Raw genomic sequence first — 25,559 nt, forward strand, 5'->3', positions numbered from 1 at the left:
CCATATTCTCCAAAACCACTACCCGAGCACGGAGTTCGTTGACTTCTTCTATTATACCGGGATGATTGACGGTTGGAACGAGCGAATGAACAAGATTTGAAATATGGGATAGTATGTAATCATGACGAGATACTCTAGAAATGAGCGAGAAAATGGTGTTTCGAATAGGTTCGCCGGTAAGTGCTTCAGGTTCATCGTTAAGAGGACAATTTGGTGGATGGAATGGATCACCTTCTTCTTGCCTCCAGAAATTTAGTATATTACGAACCCATCCCCAATTCATCCAGAATAGATGATGGGAAATTTTTTGATCCATTCCGGTAACGCTGTTCTCGGAGCTCGAATGGAAATCCATATCAGCGAAGCTATCGAAGTCGGAGGAATTTGAGCTGGATGAAGAATCCATCTTGTATGGTCGGAGAAATGAATTTTTGGTTTGGAATAGATTATAGGAGTTGGGTTTGGTACTCTTCAATACATAATTTACATATGTATATATAATATCAAAATCCCATGAATTACGGAGAATCTTTGAAATACGTCAGGCAATGTCTATCGTAACAGATACGCTAGGATATGAATTTTGTCTATACACTATCGATGCACTAAATGCAGTAAGACGTGTCTAGACTTAAGAATGATAAGCAGGCAGTTCCCTAAGAATGATAAGCAGATGATTTCCGACTAGGATTGATAAGCAAAACTTTTGACAGGCAGACACGGTCAAAGTCCAGACTCAATTAATGTATCCTAACAACTACTAGTTAGACACACTAATGCAAGGCCTGGTTCGCTAAGACCAACGCTCTGATACCAACTGAAAGGATCCGAAACTAATCATCCGGACGTTGTCCATATTGATTACAAACGAATTACAATAGTTGATAACATTGCGAGGTACTTGCCCTCTATATGATACATCTTACAAACGTTGCATTTATTCTTAAAAGGCAATCTATAGTTACATCCATAATTGACATATTCGCCTGATATTTCATAATATTCAAATGATCTAAACCGCCATTTACTTAATAATAGTCTCTATGAACTTCAATGACTCGAATGCAACGCCTTATGATATAAGTCCTTAATGGCCTCAAGTAGTATCCTTAGTACGAGATAATGCACAGCGGAAGACTTAATTCATACCTGAGAATAACATGCTTTAAAATGTCAACATAAAGTTGGTGAGATATAGGTTTAATGTCGACAGCGATATAAATATAGACCACAAGATTTCATATATAAACATTTTAATAAAAATATTCTAAGTGGTTGAGCACTTGGTAACCATACTTAACAATTAATCACGTCGCATATTCCCTTTAATATGAAATCTTACTACACTGTACCAAGTGTAGTCACGAAACGAAGTACTGTGCAACCGTTGAATACTGGTCGTCCAGTCCGGTTGGGGTTGTCAGGCCCGATAGATCTATCAACAGGATTCGCGTTTACAATACCGCTGTAAATATTAGTTACCAAGCTACAGGGAAGTATGCCAGTGGTACAACTCAACGTAGAATATATTTTTCAGTTACTTGTGTCCATAACGTAAAACATAAAATACATGTATTCTCATCCCGAAATATTTAGAGTTTAAAAGTGGGACTATATACTCACTTTCGTCTTGAAGATATATATAATTTGACTTGGTCTCCAGTTGATATCACGAACCTATCCATATATAATATATCAATACCTTTTCTTTTTAAACAAACGTCACATATATATACTTGTTATACTTTTAATACTTTGAATAATTCCTTAGTCCGTAGTTAGCAGCTCGTTGTTAGTAATTCAATTTTAATGGTTTATTTTTAGATGTTTAATATACCCGCAATGAAATAAATAAAACCCCCAATGAAATAAATAAAACCCCATCGTATATGTATTGGTCGAGATTAATCTTGACCCACGGTACCGGTGTTGTCAAATGACGTGTTGCGTACATAAAGTACCGGTGTTGTCAAATGACGTGTTGCGTACAAACATGGGGTCTTATGATTAATCTTCTCGTATTGTTTACGGGTGATCCTGAACCATATAAAATTGAATTATAAGTACATATATATAAAAATATCATGTTATCTTAGAAATATGCAATTTATTTAATTTTTCCCAATTAATCCCGAAGTTAAACAAGTCTAGGATAACCAATTTTGTTTCGGTCATAGTTTCTTCGTTACAAATCCGTTTTCGTTGATTCAACTTGCCATCTCCTTGGATCGAGTCCCTATTTAAGACTATGAACTGAAAATACCTTGGTTTGTATTCAAAATCACACGGCATAGGTGAAACTTTAGTGAAACTTATGAAGTTAAACATTTTTGTTACAAAAAAAATAACACTTAATGACCATTTTTCTAAAAATACTTATACTTTGAATTAAATCATGAAATTTTTATGTGTTAACATATTTATAGTAAAAATCAATTTTTCCAGAACATAAACCTCCAATTCAAAGTTTAAGATAGTTTTTAATTATCCAACCCAAAACAGTCCCCGGTTACACTCCGACGTCGTAAAAACAGTTTTTAAGATATTCTTTGAAAAACCAAGTTATACCTTGTTAAGTTAGCATATATTTAAGTTATATTACAGGCCTTGAAGTATTTTAAAAGTTAAGTTAGAAGGATCTATTTAGTTTGCAAACAAGTTTGAAAACTTTCAAACTATGTTCTTGTTGTTAAAATTGTATACCACAAAATATGATAGCTATATATATATGAATCGAATAAGGTTATGAACATAGATACTACCTCAAGTTCCTTGGACAAGGTTGCTGTAAAAGAGGAGTAAAAAGCTAGAACCAAAAGGGTGATGGAATTGGATGAAAGATTGGAAGTAAGTTTGTGTTCTTGGAAGGATTTCTTGAAGTGTTTTTGTATGGTTTTCTTATGGTGTTTAAGTAAGGTTTTTGAAGCTAAATGATGGGGAAAATGCTTGGATATGATCAAGTATGAAGTTAAGAGTATTTTGAGAGAGAAATGGAAGTGTAAGTATGAGAAAATGGGGTGAAGAAATGGTGTGCATGCATAAAAACGTTTTTAGGTTATAAAGGAAAAAAAAGATACCTAACTTTGTTTTCTTGCTAAATAATTCATGCTACTTGACAAATGGTTGGTTCTACATGTTTCTTAATCATTTAAGGCTGCTAAGGAGCAGATTTTTATTGGTATATACCAATAGTAAATACATCTAGAAGCTGCGTATGATACGGGTACATATACCCTAGGTATACGTATAGAAATCTTTGAGAAAACAGAACGAGGATTCAAATATAGCTATCTTTTGTAAATATACTTATATTGTTTTATGTATTTAAGTCTTTAAAAGTGATTAAATACATTACTTATACGATATATGTATAAACATTATAGGTCATAAGTATTTAAGTTAAATAACGTTACGTATGGTTATCGTTTTGAAAACTTAAGTTAGTAGTTTCAAAATATACTTATAACTTATTGTTATTAATACAAAATGAGATATTAAAACATTCTTAGATCATGTTAAATATGTATATATACATATATATACACAAACGTATAATTATCATATATTGTATAGTTCGTGATATCATCGGTCAAACTAGACGGTCAAACGTTGTGTAAAACTCTTTTCGAAAACATAAGTCTCAACAATTTGGATTGCTTATCATGTTGGTAAGGTTTAATTTATGTAAATATTAATCTTATAAGTATAGAACAATCGAAAAAGTGCGGGTCAACTTTAGGGTTTTTGCTTATCGTGTCGGAACCATATAGAGATTAGAGTTTAAATTTGATCGGAAATTTCCGGGTCGTTACATAATTAATAATAATTATATTAATAATAATAATCATAATATTATTTATATAATAATAATAATAATACATTCAAAAATAATGATAATTATAATAATATGATGAAAGTAATAATATCCATGTAATGATAATTTCAATAAGTTTAATAATAATATTTATAAAAATGATAATAATAATATTATCAATAATACTAATAATAATATAACAAATTACATGTAACAAATTTCATATTATAGTTCTAATGCTACTAATAATAATAATAATAATAATAATTAATGTAATAATAATATAACAACTATAATTAAACTTGTAATTACATTTAATATATTAATATTACGATATACTAATTAGAAAATATTATATTATATGATAACATTTATTGAATATTGAATATTTTTATATTTTATATATTGCAATATATTGATAATTATTAATAGAAATCATATATATATATATATATATATATATATATATATATATATATATATATATATATATATATATATATATATATATATATATATATATATATATATATGTATGTATATATATTAATAGTTACTTTAATTATTCAATTTATTATTTTACATTTTTAATTCCTATTTATTAAAGTATAATTTATTAGTTCAAAGTAGTATATATATACACTTATATTTATATATATATATATATATATATATATATATATATATATATATATATATATATATATATATATATATTTATACATATTTATTTACACACAATTGTCCGTGAATCGTTGGGAGTAGTCAAAGGGTAATTGCATACATGAAAATAGTTCAAAATTTTTGAGACTCAACATTACAGTCTTTGCTTATCGTGTCGAAATCATATAAAGATCAAGTTTAAATTTGATCAAAAATTTCTGGGTCGTCACATAATCAAGATGAAAAGCTAAAAAGCTATACCCATGATGATGATGATGATTTCGTGAGAGAGAGAGGAAGAAGAAGAAGAAAAATCAAATACTTACACATTTTAGAGAGAGAAAGAACTAGAGAAAGAATTAAAGAGTAAGTGTGTGTAAATTACAAATGAAAGCAAGTGTAAAATGGATGGTTGTTTATTGGTGGTGAGGGTGTGGGAGGGGGTGTGTGTCCGTAGGTTTACATGGGGGACAAGGGGGACAACTTTTTGCTTTTTGGTTAATGGTTGTTTAAAGTTGGTGCTTATGTTAGGATCCCATGCAACATTTAGGATAATACTTGACAAAAATGATAGTATGTTCCCTCTAATAAATGGGCATTTGTCTTTCATATTAATGGGTCACTAGTTACTTATAATTGGGCTAATTAAATAGTCCACTAACTAGTGTAGGGTGGGCTAAGGTCCAACAAGGTAGAAAGTCTAACAAGACTAACTAGTGTGCTCTAGTAAATTACTAAGCGTAATTAAGCATCCAAAAACCCAAGTAATTGTTATTATAAAATAACAATTAGTATTTCGTAGTCATAATATTCCAATTACAACAAAAGTTAAACGTGTACGCAGTACGCAGTTCGTTAAAAGCGTCAAGTAACACTAACGGTCATAAAGGCTTCCGGGGGTTAAGTTAAGTATCCTACGTACTTAATGATATGTTTTAACATATAAATGAAAGTAATCAACATGTAGGGAGTCCCCAGAGTATAATATATCTCAGTACGCACAAATACACAGTTTCGTGAAAACACAAAGCACAAAAGCAAGTCGAAAAAGTCGGGTCGTTACATTACCTACCTGTTAATGAAAATTTCGTCCCTAAATGTTGGTAAGCTATAGTTTGTAAACAGTAAAGTAATGTAGACCACAAGTTATCGTATTCAAATAAGTATGAAAAGTATATGCTTATCCGTGGGCACCCGGTAACTAACTTAACGTAATAGTAATACCCCCTAAAAGTACACTTGGCGAGTGCGTATGTCCTCAAAGTATCAAACACCCGTTAAATGCTAGTGTGACTAGCCCGAGTGGGGATGTCAAACCCTATGGATCCATATCTAATATTCGCGTTCATCGGTTCAAAACCAATGATTAAACGTTACCGTGCTAAGGGAAATGTTTATGACGTTATATAACCCACACATATGTAAAGTTTAAGTTCTTGTGTCAAGTAAGTAAAACATAAAAGCGCATGCATTCTCAGTCCCAAAAATAGTAAAAAGTAGTAAGGGATGCTATAACTCGCAGTGAATACGCAGTAAAAGTCGATACGAAACGTATGCAGGTAGTAAGTCAGTCCGAAAGGTCGTCAACCTAATTCAAAGATCACTAGGTCAGTATGTTGTCCCAATAAGTGTAAAAGTGAATAAATTAAGTTTAAGTGTCATCATCATCATCATAAAAGCTAAGTAAGTTTGACAAGAATAGAGATCGAAACAATAGGCTAACTTCGGTCAGATGCTACGACCTCTATACAAAACGAAAAGATGCGTAGTCAGTGGCTATGGCTCCGTATATGAGTCCTCTAACCGCTGACCAATTTTCAGAACCTAACTCGTCTTCTTTTGACCGTGGCGACGGTTTAAGTGCAAGTAGGTCAGAAATTTCAGCACAACGTTACAACGGCGTAGTGACATTCGGAGGGCTATAAATCCTAAACCGTATATCGTATTAGGACGAGACCTAAATGAAAACTCATCTACTCGAAACGAACTAACTGAAAATCAATTTTACAGAAGTCCAGGAATCTGATCAGATCCCAAAAAATAGTAAACATATGCTCCGGTGGGGTTCTTGGTGCTTGATGCTCATCACGGTTGTCATCCTTGATGCTTGTAGCTTCAAGTGTACAACTCATTGATGGGTTAGCATCACCTTGACCAAGATTCTACCATCAACACACAATATGTTAAGACCAAGTAAGAACACAACTCATTTAAGAGTCTTAGATGGATGATGAACTAAGGTTACATCATATCCTTAGTCTTAAGACAATTACAAGTTCTATTTACAATGAAAGCTACAAACTTTACTTCAATCAAACAAGTATGAACATAATCTAAATCAAATAAAGTGATGGAACCCTAAGCTAGAGAGCTTGGATCCTTTTCACACAAGTTATAAGATTACAAAGCTAGAAAGCTTGAACCTTTACAAGATTAATGAGACCATAAGCTATAAAGCTAAGATCTTTAACAAAATAATGAAAGTAATGAGACCATAAGCTAAAAAGCTAAAATCTTTAACATAATAATGAGACTATAAGCTAAAAAGCTTGGATCTTTAGTGTTCTTGAAGATCTTGAAGCATAAAGCTTGGATCTTTAAGATACATGAAGATTACAAACACAAGTTTGAATCTTTATAACAAAATAACAAGATTAAAGCTAAAAGATTTAGATCTACAAAGTAGGTGAAGATTCAAAGCTAGAAAGCTTGAATCTTACATGTTCTTGGAGGATTCAAATCCATGTTTGAATCTACAAGATGTAATCAAGATCAAAAGCTAAAAAGCTAGACCCATGTAATCAAAAGCTAACTAGTGTAGGGTGGGCTAAGGTCCAACAAGGTAGAAAGTCTAACAAAACTAACTAGTGTGCTCTAGTAAATTACTAAGCGTAATTAAGCATCCAAAAACCCAAGTAATTGTTATTATAAAATAACAATTAGTATTTCGTAGTCATAATATTCCAATTACAACAAAAGTTAAACGTGTACGCAGTACGCAGTTCGTTAAAAGCGTCAAGTAACACTAACGGTCATAAAGGCTTCCGGGGGTTAAGTTAAGTATCCTACGTACTTACTGATACGTTTTAACATATAAATGAAAGTAATAAACATGTAGGGAGTCCCCAGAGTATAATATAGCTCAGTACGCACAAATACGCAGTTTCGTGAAAACACAAAGCACAAAAGCAAGTCGAAAAAGTCGGGTCGTTACACTCGCCTTCCAGGAGGATAATTTTGCACGGAACTTGTCAACTAGCGAGTTCCAATTTGAAGTTAACTTCATGTTCGAGCCAATTGGAATGCCTAAATAGGTAGTCAGAAAAGTACCTTACCTACAACCTGCAGCAACCGCGAATGAATTTATATCATGATCACTTACTCCTACTCCAAAAATATGTGATTTTGAGACATTAATTATCAAACTCGACACCAAATAAAATATTTCAAGAATACGCAGGATGTGGTTAAACTCGTGATGACTCCATTCCGAAAAAATTATAACATCGTCCGCATATAAAAAATGAGAGATTTGCAATTTATCTGATCCAAATTTACACCGTGTATGTAATTAACCTCCATTGCTCTATGAAGTTCCAAAGGCCCTCCATGATAAAGGCCGACTGAACCGAACTAATAATTTTATCAATAACAATAAGTAATCGGTTAGTAAGAAGCTTTGTAATGATCTTGTAAAAGAAACCAACTAATGAAATTGGTCTAAAATCAGTAATTAGCATCGGGTTCGTAACTTTAGGAATAAGCGAAAAGAAAGCCGCGTTAGCTCCCCTAGGCATCAAAGAGGAAGTAAAAAAACTCCCGCACATCCCTACAAATGTCATGCTGAAAAACATCCCAAAAATGTTTAATAAACTGAAAAGAAAACCCGTCTGGACCTGGGCCTTTTGAACTACCACAATCTCATACTGCTCGCTTTATTTCAGCATCATCAAACTCTCATTCAAGAGAAATAGCTTCAACCGAAGAAAGCTTATAAGGTGGAGTATGGGCATTAAACTGAACCCATGTTGGAACAACATCAAATTTTGCTTGAAAGTGATCAAAAAACTTGTTCTTAATAACCAACGGATCTACAACCCATGAACCATCCACCATCAAATCTTGTATATGTTGTTGGCCTCATTTTTGTTTTAAAGAACATGAAAAATTTGAAATTTTCATCGCCTTCAACGTCCCATTTAATTCTAGCTTTTTGTAACATGTCCAGGGTTTAATTTATTTATTAAAACACTAACTTGATGATGTCATAATTAGGCATTTTTTCTTCATAAAAATAAAATAAAACAAAACAAAACAAAAAAGAAAAAATTTGAGAGGAGGTTAGTGATGTCATTAAAAATAATTAATATATTTATAATAAATATAATTAAGAAAAATAAACAAAAAAATTTGTTTTTAGATTTCAGTATACTTCGAATCACGCATCTTTTTTTATCTCTGCTCTCTTCTTCCATCTCTATGTGAGACCTTCAAACCCTAAAATGGCAGCCGCTTCTTTAAACCTTATCCCTATTCAAGATGAATCCTCAGCACCTTTTTCTTCATCCTTTTAGGTTAGGGTTTCTTTTCTTCAAATAAATTAGGGTTTATGTGTTACTCGATTATTACTTCTAATCTCCTCTTTCTGTGATTTTCTTTTTCTAAGACTGGATGTGAAGAAGAAGCAGATATACGGAGGAGATACTGAATATTAAGAAATCATTCGTTCAAAAACTCCACGCGTTCAAAAGCTACATTGAACCCCTAAAATTGCAGCTACAGCCTCCTCTAGGGTTTTACCCCTCTTTTTATCTTCTTAATCAGACTTGAAATTACAAAGCCAACAAAAATTCTTCAACTGTTGTAACGAAAACTGAACTTTTTCTATTTTTTTTTCTCTCTCTAAGTTTCATCGACATTTATTCCTGAAGCATAAACTGTGATTGTGACTTCGAAGATGAAGAAGCTACAGAGCATCGATAAGGTTAGTAGCAATAGAAATTTGTATATACAGTACAAGCAATACAAACAGAAAACAGATTAATAAACATGAATTAAACATTTACAATATTAGGTTTGTTTATATTAATATGTTATTCACCTGTTTGGTTTGTTTAGCATTTTTTTTTCTTTCAAAAAATTTCTTATAAATTTGATTTGTTTGTATTCTTTTTTGTTCTATTTGTGATTTAGTGTGATGCTATTCTACTTGCTTTGAAAATGTGAGCATTATTGTGTTGCGTTGATGTGTAGATGAAGATCAGAATGAAGACGCATAGCCTATGTTAATGGAGAGATTTGATTCTATGCAACAATTTGAGCACAACTGCACTTTGTATTTTTCTTTGAAAAGGTAATGTCTTTTATTCTTATACTGATTGACATTTTGCTTATATATAATTTTTTTTATTTTTTTAAAGGTTTTGTATTTTGCTTTGAAGAAGGTAATGTCTTTCATAATTATAATTGATATTTTGCTTATATTTTTTATTTTTAGTTTTTTAAAGGTTTTATACATGGATTTGAAGGCCTAAGAGTTTTAAATTTGTAGGTTTAAGGCTGTGTTTGTAGTTTAAGGTTCAATTTTATATTTATTTTGTCTCCATGATACATTTATGATCAAAGAAAAATGTTTACATTTTCTATATCATCCCTTCATTTGATGGAGTTTTTTTTTTTTTTTATTGTTTATTTATTATATGGGTTTTTGGGTTTTTTTTCTTTTTCTGTTTTATTCATCTTTTGCAGGTAATCGTGAAGGTCAACAATAGCATGAATAATCAGTTAAAGACCTAAATCTACTCACCTTTTTCGTTCTTTTTGTTTTTTATTCCGCTAATCTAATTGTTCAGTATATGAGGCGTATTAGGTGATTGTCTTGTAACGATTCTTGAAGGTTCCGTTTGTTTGCTATTTGTTCAGTTCATCCATAAACTTATGGTTAGAGCAAAAAGCTTATCCAGATGCTAATTGTCCGTTAAATATTTCATGAACCAAATGCTGAAACACGGGGTTATGATCGTTTCATCTCATTGACATAAATGTATGGGTTTCGATTTGGAAGAAACAGGGAGTTAGTGAACTTTGAGACATGAAGTGAGATGAAATTTATCATGTATGATATTTTGAGGTATTGTACAAGTTGGTAATGTTAATGTATCATATAAGCATAAGTATGATATTTTAATTAGAAAAGGAGTTTCATGTATGTATGGTACATGCTGTGCACAGTCGTGACTTAGTTTCTACTAATAATTTTACTGCCTTATTAGAAAGTGTTGGTGCATTAATCCCCAGCCGTAGTTCATCTTTATGTTTAATCACCCTATTTACCCTAGTCGACTGATTTTCATCTTCAGAGAACCTTAATACCATATACCACCGAAATATATCATTTAGGCATCGATCTAATCTAGTTCTTGTTCTAGGTTTGATCTATTCGATCCCGATACGACCCATATCTCGGTTTAACCCTATTCTAGTGAATTCCCCCTCTAGGATAGTTAGCAAGCAACCTAATATCCATGAATAAACATCTACAAAGTGGTATCAGAGCTGGAGTCTTTGGTTTTGCTTGATCAAAATCGTTTTTGGGTCAAAAAGTTGGTGTTTTTGGTGTGTTTTAATCATTTAATCTCTTTTTCTACGTTATAGCTAGTGTTTTCGTTGTCAAAAGGTGTTTCTGGAGTCTTTTCAAGTGTTCTCTACATTTTGGTTTAGTGTTTTTCATTAAAAATCGATTGTAAAATCGATTTTGGTCTAGAAAACCCTAATAGTCGACCTGCATCTGTCAAGAACACACTCGGCCCTGTGTGTCTTGACAACCGACCGTTTGAGTCCCTAGATCGACTGTTTGAGGTAGTAAATTGACCGTGTGTCTTTCAGTTAAACCGTGTGAGTTTCTTTAAGTCAATCGGCCGTGTGAGTTCAGTCACTCGTCCATGTGAGATATACAATCGACCGAGGGAGATAGACAGTCGACAGTGTAAGTTTGTAATACCAAAGGCTTATTGAGTAACGAAGTGCTGCCCAAATTTTGTCAGATAATCAACTGTGTGTCTAAGACAATTAATCGTGTGTCTAAGACAGTCGACCGTGTGTCATTAATCAGAAATTTCATTAATATTGAATTTTATCCTAACTAATTTAAAATGTCGAACACTAATGAACAAGTAACAAATGAATACAGTGCATTAGTGATTGCTCCAGGACTACAAAAACTGTTACTAAATGAGAATGAGTTTGGAACTTCCAATAAAGTTCCCAAGCTTGACAATCTAAAGGACTTTTTAGACTGGAAGGCGCTTTTTATGATATATTTTAATGGTATAGATTCTAGACTATGGGAGTTTATTGAGACTGAGTTTGCATGGCCAAATGGGGCAGACGGTGAACCTAAAGAGATCGCTCAGTTCAATCCTGCTGAGCGTGAACATTATAACTTGGAGGGTAAGTGCTATGCTCAACTTACTCAGGCACTATCTAAGGAGATCTTCTCATAGTTCAAGAACAGAAATAAGACCTCGTATACCCTTTGGATTGCTCTTCAATCAGCCACAGAAGGAACAGCCACTTACCGTGCCACTAAGGGTAAGGTTCTCAAAGATGAATAGAGAGTGTTTGCTGCTCTACCTTCCGAGTCTCTTGGATAAACTTTGGAGAGATATCGTCTGCTGGTTGTTGAAATGGTAGATTATGGAATTGATTTATCTGATGAGAAAGCAGTTAGAGTTTTTAAAGACGGTCTTCCTGAGAAATGGGACAATGAAATTGAAAAGATTCAGAATAGGTACATTGCATCAGGTCGTACGTTAACCTTGACAGCTTTTACTTCAAAGTTGATGGAAAAGGATATTCAGGTTGAGGCAAAGAGAAAGAGACTTGGTACTGTAGCTGGTTCGTCCATTATTGGGTCATCTTCAGGAAATCATGCTCCTTTGCAAACAGCTTACATTTCCACCAATGCATCACAGATCTCGGATCCAGTATCAGATTCTGGTTATTTCAATGCCAAATTTCAAGCACAGAAATCAACTGCTAAACTGATGGATTCAAGCATTCTACAACAGACTCAATCACCAGTGATCAAGACGGAAAATATCAAGAAAAGGCCTCTAGAATTGATTCAGGAGGATATGGCGTTAGCTGCCATCGTTGTTAACTCTTACAATGATATGATAAGTGGGTAGATAATCAATGGTCATCAGGAGAATGAGGAGGATGAGATTGAGAGAATGGACATCCTGTTTGCTATGGGAAGTGTGGTGAGACGTGCTAGGAAGTATTTGAAAAGAACAGGTCAGAGTACTTTGAGTCTGAACCGCAATACTAAGTTTGGTCTTGATATGTCCAAAGTGAGATGCCATAATTGTGATGAACTTGGTCATTTCAAGAGGACATGCACAAGACCACCTAAGCCTGGTTTTCATAATCCTTTTCATAACACTTCAATTGAGGTGACTCCTGGACATGCTGGTCCGACAGTGAACAAAGAAGCAACTTCTAGTGGTCAATCCAAAGCTTTGACTACTACATATGCTGATGAAGTGTGTGATTGGTCAATCTCAGTTGATGCTGAAAAAGCTAACGTGGTTTTTGTTGGTAAGAGTGAAGCTGAAATAGAAGAAGAAAGGGTTATCAGAAGAAATGCTGGTTGTATAGGTAAAGATGATCTTGCTTGCACATGTTATGTCTACAAATGTGATGCACGCATGAAAAGGGTTGAAGCGGTAATGAAGATGTGTCTTAGAAAGAAAATTAGTGACAGGTTGTATGATAAGTTTCGCAAAGCCAAGGATCTGTCTGATCTTGAATTCACAACTGACTCTTCAGAATGCGATGAATCCTCGAAAATGAGTTGTCATACGGGAACCTGGTTTAGAAAAGAACTTGCACATTTGATCAAGGGTGATGTTGAAGGTACTGATGAGAAGGTAGTCATGGTGACAAGTTCGGATAATTCTGCTAAAGTTAAGGGCAAAGAAGGTTATGATGCTGATTATTCAGATAGTACAAGTTCAGAGTCAGAATCAAAATCAGATACAGATTCGCAGGATGGTAGAAAAGATTACGCGTTCATGGCTAACACATCCAACAATGACAAGGTATGTAATGATTCAGATTCTTTATGTTTAAAATGCACTGATCTTGAACAGGAAATAAATAGACTTGAATGTGTGGTCTCTAAGCTTAACGAGATACCTGCTACTTGTGAAACTTTTCCGAAACTTAGACTTAAACTTAATAACTTGAGTCTAGAAAATCAGACACATAGGAAGAACTATGATGATGCTCTTTTCTATCTTAATAAGCAGAAAGAGTATGTTGATGTTATTAAGTCCTTAGAAAATTAGGTAGGTCATTTAAAATCAACTATTGTAGATGATGAGAAAGTGATTCACCTGTATTTGAGCCAGATAGAAGCACTTAAGGCTGAAAAAGATTCATACAAATTAAAATATGAGTCAGAAAAGGCTAGGATTGATAATTGGCAGAGAATGTCATACGTAACACAAGCCTTGAAACATCCCAAAAACCAAGGGATAGGCTACAATCAGGTTACCCCATCGCTTTTAGGAGAGTTTATCAATAAACCTGTTGAGAAGAATAGGGATCCGATTGTAGAACCAAAGTATGGTAAGCCTGATAAAAATTCTGTAGAGAGTAAAAGTGATTTTGGTGAGGGTAAAAAGCCATTAGATGTTGTCTATGAGATGGAGTCCGAAACTAATGTCGACACCGAAAAGGACGGGAAACCCTTTGTAGTTGTGACTAAACCAGTTACAATTTTGAAGAATCCAAATAAGGAAGCGAATAGGAGTAAAAGTTAAAAGACCGAGAAGAGGAGTGTTAGTAAGCCAAAACAATATAGGAAGAAAAACAATCAGCACACCCCTGTTAAGTTTGTTAAAGATAGTAGTACTGTGAATTCTCAAATTGTTGATCCCAAAACTGAACTTCCACCAAAAGGTGAGGGTTCAAATTTAGGAAGGGTGACGAAATATATTCCGCCTAATCGTAGACAGACTGTTAAATAGCAAGTCACATCACCCACTCCTTCTAGGCAACAGAATAAACCCCCGAGGAGACAGTATTCAACTTCTAGGCGTCAAGTGTTTAATGCTAATGGTTTTGATAATGTTAACTGTTTCAATTGTGGGATGTTGGGACACAGGGCTATGAATTGCAAACCCATTCGACAGACACCACACAAGAAGATTGATCTTAGTCCAAAACGTACTTTTGATAGAAGATCATCTTCACCTGTGTTTAAACCTACTTTTGTCAAATCAATTGAAACAAAAGTTTTTCAAATAAATGACTATTACAGGAAACCATTACCAAAAAATGTTGTTTGGAAACGTAAATCAGAAGTGAAAGGTGTCCAAAATTCTGAAGGTCCTTTTGGATCTAAGGGACAATGGGTGGAATTGCCAGTGGTTGGCGTTGATGGGAAACCCACTGCCATTCGGGCATGAGTGGCCCTTTCTAACTAATCTCCTTATTTTTGTGTGCAGGTCGCCTACAATCCTAGCTGCAGTACATAGATTGTTGATAGTGGGGTATCCAGGCACATGACAGGGAACTTGTCCTTACTTTCTAATGTAAAAACAGTGGATGGAGGACCAGTTTCTTTTGCAGGTAGTGAAGGAGGTTTTATTACTGCACAAGGGGTGATTGCTAATGAGAATGTCAGCTTTGATAAAGTTAATTTTGTGGAGAAAATGTCGAACAATTTGCTTTCAGTTTCACAGGTTACGGACAAAATGTATACAGTTGCTTTTGATGATAAATTGTGTTATATCTTGAGAATAGAATTCGTAATTCCGGAAGACATGATTCTGATGACTGCTCCTAGGTGCAAGGATCTCTATATCCTTGATATGCGTAAGGCTCATGTTAAAGCAGCTACAGGACATCAGGCATTCGTTTCTAAGGCTACTGAACAGGAGTCGATTATCTGGCACAAGCCTATGGGTCATCTGAGTCTAAGGAAGATGAATAATCTAGTTCACAATGGACTAGTTGATGGTTTTAATCTTAAGAGCTTTCATATTCCGGAACGGTGTCTTCCGTGTAAGAAAGGGAAACAGACAAGAAAATCTCATGCATCCAAGAAGCATCATTCTGTTAATATTCCTTTGGAGTTGTTGCATATGGATCTCTTCGGTCCAGTTAACTGCAAGACTATCACAGGATAATTATATTGCTTGGTAGTTACAGATGAGTATTCACATTTCTCTTGGGTTGTGATGCTGAAGCATAAATCAGATACTTTCGAGCACATTAAAGTTTTGATTCTGAAGCTTGAAAGTTTATATAAGTTGAAAGTCAGAAAGATTCGTATCGATAATGGTACGGAGTTCAAGAATAACAACATGCTGCTGTTTTGTAATGAAAAGGGGATACAACAACAGTTCAGTCCTGCTTATACATCTCAGTCAAATGGGGTTGCTGAAAGAAAGAATAGGACATTAATTGAGACCGCAAGAACTATGCTAGCTGATGCGTGTTTACCTATTATTTTCTGGGGAGAAGCCGTGAGCACAGTGTCTTATGTGATGAATAGAGTTCTGGTGGTGAAGAGACATGGAAAGACCTGTTATGAACTGTTACATAAGAGAAAGCCTAACATTAAGCATTTTGAACCCTTTGGTGCTCCTTGTACTATTCTAGTACGTGACACTGGAGGGAAATTCAATTCGAAGGTTGTCTCTGGTATCTTCTTGGGTTATGGGAATCCAAATAAGTGAGTGTACAATACTGAATCTAAGTGTGTTGAAGAACGTTTTGAGGTTGATATTCAGCATAATGCTCCAGCTCATGTTAGTAAAGGATTCGCATGGCAATTTGAATATGATAAATTGTTTGACTCTTTCAACGTTCCACCGGAGGTTACAGACGATGAGTTACTTACTCAGATATTGTATGATGCTCAGAATTCCACAAAGAATGTTATCTCTATTCCTAGCCAGACTCAAGTCCAGACTCAAAGTTCTCTTCAGAGCCCGATTCAGAGTACGCGACAAAGTACACAGAGCGATAATTCTAATGATGATCCTAATGTGGAGATGGTGTATGAGACAGATGAAGATAGTGATTCAGAAGAAGATGAGGGTGTTAATCGAGCACAGTTGATAGAAGAGCACTTAAATCCTCTTTATAACCAACCTCCAACTGTAACAGAGTCTGAACAGCCAACTGAAGTAGGAGGAGTACGTAGATCAAATCATGTGATCATGCCTCCAAAACGTTTAGATGACTACTATATTGATACAAGAGGCATACCTCATATTGGGATTCCTCATGCCAAGAGTAATGAAGCATCTACGTCTGAAGTTCCTACTACACCTGATGTTCCTGAAGTAACTGAGAGTCAATCGACATCAGAAAATGTTGAGTCAGAAAGTGCGAATGTGGTAGCAGCTTTCTATTCCTCGTTGAACAAGACAGGGAGAGTATTTGTGCATGCTCATTCATGTTATGTGTGTCAAATTGAACCAAAAGATGCTTTTGAAGCGTTGAAATATGATGAGTGGGGTAGTGCTATGCAGGAAGAGCTGTTACAGTTTAAGCATTTGAAAGTTTGAAAACTAGTCAATCCACCACATAGTTGTGTACCTATGGTCTTCGATAGGTGTTGAAGAATAAGAAAGATGAACAGGGTATCATGATCAGAAACAAAGCTAGGTTGGTGGTAAAGGGATATCAACAAATCCCTGAAATTGACTATGATGAGGTTTTTGCTCCGGTTGCACGACTCGAAGCAATTAGAATTTTCTTGGCTTTTGCATCCTTCACGGGATTTAAAGTTTTTCAGATAGATGTGAAAAGCACCTTTTTGTACGGAGAGATCAATGAAAGAGTATTTGTTGAACAACCACCCAGTTTTGAAGACCCGCATTTCCCAGAAAAGGTTTATCGACTTGAAAAGGCACTTTATGGTCTTCACCAAGCTCCTAGAGCATGGTATGCAACGTTGTCCAACTATATACTTGAAAACGGTTTTAGGAGAGGAGTCATTGATCAGACACTTTTCATCAAGAAGAAGGGACAACATCTTATGTTAGTGCAGGTTTACGTTGATGATATTATCTTCGGGTCAACAGATCAAGGAATGGTTGATGAGTTTGAGAAATTCATGCAACAGAAGTTCAAAATGAGTTCCATGGGAACTATAAAGTTTTTCTTAGGTCTTCAGGTAGCTCAGACGGATAAAGGCATCTTCTTGCATCAAACCAAATATGTTGCTGATATTTTGAAGAGGTTTTAAATGGAAGCTGAAAGACCAGCTAAGACTTCATTGTCAGTGAATCATGGGATCTCATCTGATTATGAGGGTGCTCCAGTGGACCCTACGTTATACAGGGCTATCATAGGTTCTCTAAGGTATCTTACAGCTTCTCAACCAGATATTATGTTTGTGGTTTGTCTGTGTGCTCGTTATCAGGCGAATCCTAATGTTCATCATATGCTCGTGGTTAAGAAGATTCTAAGGTATTTGAAAGATACACCGAGTTTAGGGTTATGGTATCCGTGTGAGGATGGGTTTGATCTCACAGCTTATAGTGATTCTAAATATGGAGGGTGCAAGAAGGATTTCAAGTCAACATCAGGAGGTTGTCAGTTCCTTGGTAGCAAACTAGTTACCTGGCAGTGTAAGAAGCAGACAGCAGTGGCTCAGTCCACTTGTGAAGCAGAATATATTGCTGCAGTCAGCTGTACATCACAGGTTATCTGGATTCAACAGCAACTACGTGACTACGGTTTGCAAATTTCTAACACTCCTATTTATGTTGATAATACTGCTGCCATAGCAGTCACTAAAAATCCTGTAAATCATTCTAAAATGAAACATATAGGGATTAAATACCATTTCATTAGAGATTGCTATGAGAAAAAGTTGATAGATGTAGTGCAGATAGACACTACAACCCAAAGGGCTGATCTCTTCACTAAAGCTTTTGATAAACTATGCTTTGACTACTTGTTAAAAGAGATAGGTATTAAATTGCTTAATGACGTGGTTCCTGAAACTGAGGTTCCTAACTCCGAGGAACCTAACCAAGAGACTGAGTTGTGAATGTTTTGAATCTGATGTATAGTATGTAGAGTTATGCATGGTAGTTAGTAGATCATTTGCATGTTTTCTTTATGACTGCATGATAGATTAGTATTTTGTGCTATTTTTGCATGTTTTTGCCTTTGTTTTTAGATAGTTTTATGCTTTTGTACAGAGAAAATTGAAAAGCCCTAAAAATCAGAAAAACCAGAAAAACAAATAAAAAATTGGAAAGCCTGAAAATGAGTTGCTTATTCTGTTTGTGGGGAAGTGATTGCAATACTGAAACTGACATGTAAGTTGTGGAAAACAAGTAATACAGAATAATTGATAATGTGTTAGTAGACTTTATTGACCTAATTCTAGATAGAGATGATCCCACTAACAAGGCGTAAATATCATAATGAGGAAATCATGGAAAGATTTATAGCGGTTGAGGGTAGTCACCTACTTATCACTGAATATGTACTGAGAAATGATTGTTCAAAAACTCAACAGACGATTAAGGTCTCCCCTACTACGATTTATACTTGGTAGCAAAGGATAATTTTGTGAGTCCCCAAGGTGAGCATACTTTGTCTAGGATGCATACTTGTTTCTATTTACCTTTATTACTTGGACCAAAATTCAACAACATACATATCGGGTACCCAAAGGGAGGCGTTTTCTCTTGAAGGGTTGAGAAGTGCAGTTTTGTATCACAGACACAGAATGATTTGTATAATGCAACATTACCGGGTTCTAGATTTCAACATCAGAAGTTCGATTTTCTGTACAGTTACAACAAAAGTTAAAGACTGTGGTGCATCATCACGCATAGATATATTTAGTTATTTGTTTTATTTATATGCTGTCAATTAATATGGAGAAAAGGCATCATCAGAAAATTCCAAAATAAAAATAAAAATTGCAAGTTATGTTATGTTTATGTTTATTTATTCAAAGTTGTAAATAAAATGATGCACCACATTACTGCAAGAGAATCATGGATCAAGAATTGAATAAAGCTTCAGATATTCCTATGTTATCTACGTCTGAGACAACATATATAAAAAATCGGAGAATTGTTTGGAAGATTTAGTTATCTACATCCGAGGGGGAGAAATTATCAGATCATCAGATATAGAGAACGTAAATCATTCAGTCCACATCACTAATTTGGTAGACTTTACATCTTTTATCTGTGGTATGGGATTGTACCTATTGACCTGGATAGAGGGAATATCATCTGGAGGATACCTTAGCATTTCATCATTCAAATATATTTCACTACCATCCATCCAACATCATACATCATACCATTTCCGTTTAAGTATGGGGTTTATAGTGACCGGTATGCGTCTTTTCAAAGTATGCAATAAATTTGAGATAAACAATGTTATCTGAAACGAAAGGTATAAGTTTAAGGTAGAAGCTCATGGCCGACAGGGTTGCTAGAAACATCGTGAGATGGTTATGTTCAATCAAATTGAAAGTACATTGAGGTGATAAGAGGACAGCGTCAATATATTTGTGCTCAATTGTTCTACCTGAAACATCGTGAGATCTCAAATGAGGACTGACTTCGTGATCAAAAACTAACATTGTAAGATGTTAAAGTAATTAATCTAACGTGATCATCAAAGTCCAGGGTGAAAGTTGGTGAATGTTTATTGATATATTTGAAAGTTATTTTGCATATGCTTTATCAAATACAATCCCAATGAATTGTGGAATAACATGTCAATATAGTTCAGTTCTGATCCCCGAATCATAAGATTAAATCAATTTGATATGTCAACTCATAAAAATATGTGTTATGCTCCTTTTAGTGTGATTCATGATAAACTGTATCACTTGTTTTCATGCTAATAACATCATTTATCTGCTTATGCTATGGTGTAATGAAATTGATGTTAGAAGGTGGATTTTTACAGACCTGTAAGGTTAAATGTTATTTACTACGTCTGTCTTAATACTGTTGATCATGACACGCTGGACCTTGTACAGTTGGTCGCTTTGTAAATTTGCATGTGCATACATATCTGAAAAATCAAAAATATTTGCATTCATAAGTTGTTGCGTGTGAATTTCTGTTTTGTTTATTAAGCTTAGCAACTCAGTTCTCGGAAAGGCTCACTGTGAGAGGAAGCCTATGTTTTACGTTAATCTTGAAAATATGTTGTTTAGAGCTTAAAGAAACAAAAGCGTGTTTGTTTTTATACTGTGGAGATCAGTCCCCCGGGGTGTGGACATGAAAAGTCTGTGAAGTTGAAAGTTAAAAGTGTTAAGTTTTGAATTCAATAGACAGTCGGCCGAGTGAGTATACACACAGTGTGACTCACTCACACGACCGACTGAGGTTGAAGAAATGTGTTTTGTTTAATAAACACACTCGGCCGAGTATGTACACTCTCACGGCCGAGTGAGTGACACACTCGACCGAGTGTGTCTGTGGATATAAAAGGTGTTGTACGTCGAACGGCTCAAAACACTTGGTGATTTTTAGAGAGTATTTTACCCAGATTTTTCGAAGTTGTAGAACGATTTTTTGATAGCGCTTTTTACATACAATATCTCTTTGTGATTACAGCGCTACTATCGAGGTAACTTAACTTGTTGTCATTTGTTCTTAATCGGTGATTTTAGATCTGAAGCTTAAAACTCTAATCATATGCTTTTTAGACTTGTTTTATTAAAATTGATTGTGTGATTATGTTAATCGGCCTGTTTAGAGGCTAATATGACCAGATCTTGAATCAAAACAACAGCTTTGAACGATTTGTGAAATTAGGAGAAAACAGATCTGGATGAACACGCTCGATCGAGTGTGTGACACACTCGACCAGTTATCTACACACACGACCGTGTGTGTGTACACACTCGACCGAGTGTATTGAAACCCTAATTTTTTTTTCTTGCTGTTTTTGGTTGTTTTGTTGAATTCATGACATATTATACTAAATATTTTGTATAGTCTTGCTGTAAGAATGTCAGGTCCAAGTAGTATGTTAAGTAGAACTTGGAGATATGATCTTGAACGTAGGAAAGCTTTGGCCAAACACATGCCTATTCAAGTAGAGTCCAAAGTTGTTGCAACACAGACCACTCAAGATCAGTGGAAAGGTTTAGATTAGTTAACATTCCTTCAGATAGGGGACCATTACTGTCCCAAGCTTATTCAGGAGTTCTATACTAGTATGGCTTTAGAAGAAGGTAAAAAGAAGCATGTTCATGCTAGTTTCTTTGGTAATGCCTATAAGTGGACCATATATGAGTTTGCTGATCACTTACTATTGCCTTACTGGGGAGCCAAGATTTATTGCCCTAGTAAAGATCGTAGAAAGATTTCTAGCAAATTTGACGCTGGTGGGGTGGCTTCTCACATCACTAAGCCAGGGTATGTAATTGGTTCCAATAGAATTGAGATCAGAGATAGTGATGTTAGGGATGACTTGGTACCTAACATGTGGATTATTAAAAGAAACGTGGTGTTTAGAGATCCAAATGACGATTTGCTATCTGGTACTAAGGCTGTTCTGTTGTATTGTCTTACGGAACGAATCAAGGTGAATTTTAGTCAGATTGTCATTAACATCATGAAAGACATCATGGATGATGAGGAAAAACCATTTCCCTATGTTGTTCTCTTGAATCATTTGTTTGATGAGCTAGATCTATTTGAGGACACGAATTACAAATTGAAGCCAGTCCCAGAGGATGTTATTGTGGGATAACTCTAATGCTTGTGATTTCGTGTGCTTATGTTTAATCTTGTTAATGTGTAATTTGATAAGGCTAGTTTGTTAGCCTTGGTACTTTGGTTTGTAATAAACAATAACCTCTGAACGATGTACCTGTGCATTTGTTAGTCAATGTGCTTATTATGTTTGGCTATTCACTGATTCATATAATTAACTAGATACCCCATTTTCATGGTGGTAAATGCTTAATCTTTGTGTTATTTTAAGTTTTATACAGATTATTCAAGATGTCTCAAGAACATCAGCAGATGTCAGATGAAGAGAATGAACCACAGATCCCATTATCTTCAGAGTTACCAGGTCTAATTGGACGTGAAGATACAAACGTGCTTGCTTGTGTTGATGAAACAGAGACTGAAGCTCAAAGAGGAGGTTTTGGTCCGATTATAGCATTTTTGAAGCGATCTAGAATTTTCAAGGCTATCACTGCCGAATGAACTCCATATTATTCACATCAGAGAAAGTTTTGGGAAGTTGCTAGCATTGTTATTGAGAACAACAAGCAGGTGATTCTAAGCTCTGTCAACAATACCATCGTTCGGATCTCTGCTCAGACTATCAAGGAAGATTTGGGGTTCCCAGATAATAATGATATGCCGACTTCTTTACCAATTCTGAAAGTAAAGATATGTTTGAAGAGATGTGGTTATGCTGGTGATATAACAAAAGCTGTGAAACGTACTAAGCTCCCAAGGCAGTACAGATACTTTACATATGTTCTTCTGAGATGCTTGATCCCGATGCAGGGTGGTTTCGATGAGATGACCGTGAAGTGTAGTTCTATGTTTGTCGCGTTGGTTTTGAATGCTGATTTTAACTTCTCTCAAGTTATATTTGATGGGATGGTTCTGAATGTGAAGAAGAAGGTACATCTGGTGTTTCCGAGGTTTCTTCAGATTATGCTTGAGAAGCAGGTTCAAGGGTTAGTGAAAATTCCTCAGGATGAGCTGAAACAGAATCATTTAAATGATCAGTCCTTCAATAGGTTTCTTCAGAACAGAGTTGAGGTTCCAGAGAAGAGGTTGATTGGCCATCTGGCTAATGAGAAGTATGTGTCTCCGGAAGGTTTACGCTGTCGACATGAGAATAGTAATTCTGGAGACGAGACTGATATTACAATCGAAGGAGAAGAAGAGGTGAATCAGCCACCGCCGAAATAAACTGGTCCTCGGTTGGTTGATGAAGATGAGGTGACTGCTCTTGATGACAGTCAAGTTAATTTGGTTAGAAGGAAGTTAGCTGAAGCTCGTAAGGTGTCAACTAGAGGGAGACAGAAGCGTTTGAAAATTTTGGTCAAGGATGGAAGCTTATCTACCACAACAAAGTCACAACCAAAGGTTGTTCCGACAATTCCAGCTACTGGTGATGCTGGTGGTTCTACTCAAGTTCCATCCACTCAACAACAACCAACTCCATCTATTCAACAAGTTCAGACTTCTCAGCATTCTGAAGTTGTTTCAGGTGATCTAACAGGAATAGTTAATCGGCGATTGATACAGTTGACTGCCGATTTTGCTAAATTCCAAAAGGCTGCTGATGAAGATAAGAAGAAGACGAAAATAGAAATGTCTGCGTTGAGGAAGTTAGTTGATCAACAACAGTTGAAAATTGATGAACTTGAGCAAAATGTGGGAAGTCAGGCTGGAGAAATCTTGACTCTTCATACTCAGAATCAAGCATTGACTGAGAGATTGAATGAATAGGAGAAGAAGATTGTGATAGAAGAGGAGGATGGAGAACCAGATCCTTTTGGTACTGTTGGTGAAGAAGAAGAGGAGGACAGGGCGCTCGAGCTTGCTAAAGGCTATACAGAGGATAACCCGCTGTATGTAACTCCACTTCAAGTTATAACAGTTTCTGAATTTTTAGCTATGTAGGATCGACTTAATCACTTTACTGTTTACACTGATCTAGAAGAAGGGGATATCCCTCTGGATCTCACCGAAACTGAGCAAGAGTTGATGGAGCGTCTAGAGCGACAAACTAAGGAATCTGCTGAAGCTGCATCAAAAGCTTCAACTGAAGCTTCGACTTCAGGGGCTCATAATTTTGATGACGAGATGAGTGATACTGATGTTTTTGATGAGAGTGATAATAGTTTTGATGAAGTTGTTATTGAGGATGAGCCAACTGAGCCTTATCCTCGTTATGAAGGCTGTGATGATGATTATCTAACTTTTGCTGAGTACTTTCAAATGAATGATGAACTTTTGAACAGAAAGTGCAAGGAAAAAGAACAGAAAGAGCAAGAGAGTGTGTTGCCAGAAGGCTTCTTGCCGGTTAAAATCAACAAAGAAAAGGTTGAAGTTTTGGAAGAGGATTGGAAGATTTCAATGAGAATTCGTAAATACGTGATGAAACCTGAGGTGGAGCCTCAATTTTTAAAGTTTAAAGAGCATTGCGAGAGTTTGCGTGCTAAAGGAAAGATAATAGCTTGGGCTTATATTAAAGAATTTGATATGTATGCGATCAAGAAAGAACACGGAGTGGATTATATCAAGTATGCATACGAATTCAAATCGTTACCATAATTTGAATTTATGCAGATTGCAAGGTTCAAGATGTTATATCAAAATTATATTGGTATTCCTGATCTTTTGGTTCGTAAGATAAGAAGATCATTTCGGTCACCTAATTTTGTAGGCTTTCGACCACAATTTCCAAAGATCTCTTCCAGGACGAACAGGAAAATAGGGGTAAGAAGGAAGATAGTAAAATATCAACCTGTGAAGTATATGCGAAAGGTTCCATTGAGGAAAATGCCACAACACTTCAGCTCTCGTTTTCGTTGGTGGTATTATGATGAATGGTCGGAGGAAGGGGTTATTGTGTTAGACAAAGATGGAGGAGATGAAAATGATAGTATAAGGGTTTTGGATCTAGTTTGGTTGAGGAACTACTGTGAGGAAGATATGTTCACCTTATACTACAACCGGATGCTGTATCGTTCAGAAAATCGTGTGCAGGCTGAACAGTACTGCAGAGTTATGAAACTTTGCTATCTGAAGAACTGGGTGACAGATCTGTTTACTGATTGATGAAATGTCCCGTTCATATGAATTATAAACGTTTCATATTAATTGGTTTCATTGCGAGGTTTTGACCTCTATATGAGACATTTTTCAAAGACTGCATTCGTTTTTAAAACAAATCATAACCTTTATTTTATCGATAAAGGTTTAAAACATTACGAAGATTATCAAATAATGATAATCTAAAATATAGCGTTTTCACTCGACCATTACATAATGGTTTACAATAATATTACACAATAACT

The sequence above is a fragment of the Rutidosis leptorrhynchoides genome, chromosome 6, assembly GCF_046630445.1.
Source record: "Rutidosis leptorrhynchoides isolate AG116_Rl617_1_P2 chromosome 6, CSIRO_AGI_Rlap_v1, whole genome shotgun sequence".
In the NCBI taxonomy this organism is placed as follows: domain Eukaryota; kingdom Viridiplantae; phylum Streptophyta; class Magnoliopsida; order Asterales; family Asteraceae; genus Rutidosis; species Rutidosis leptorrhynchoides.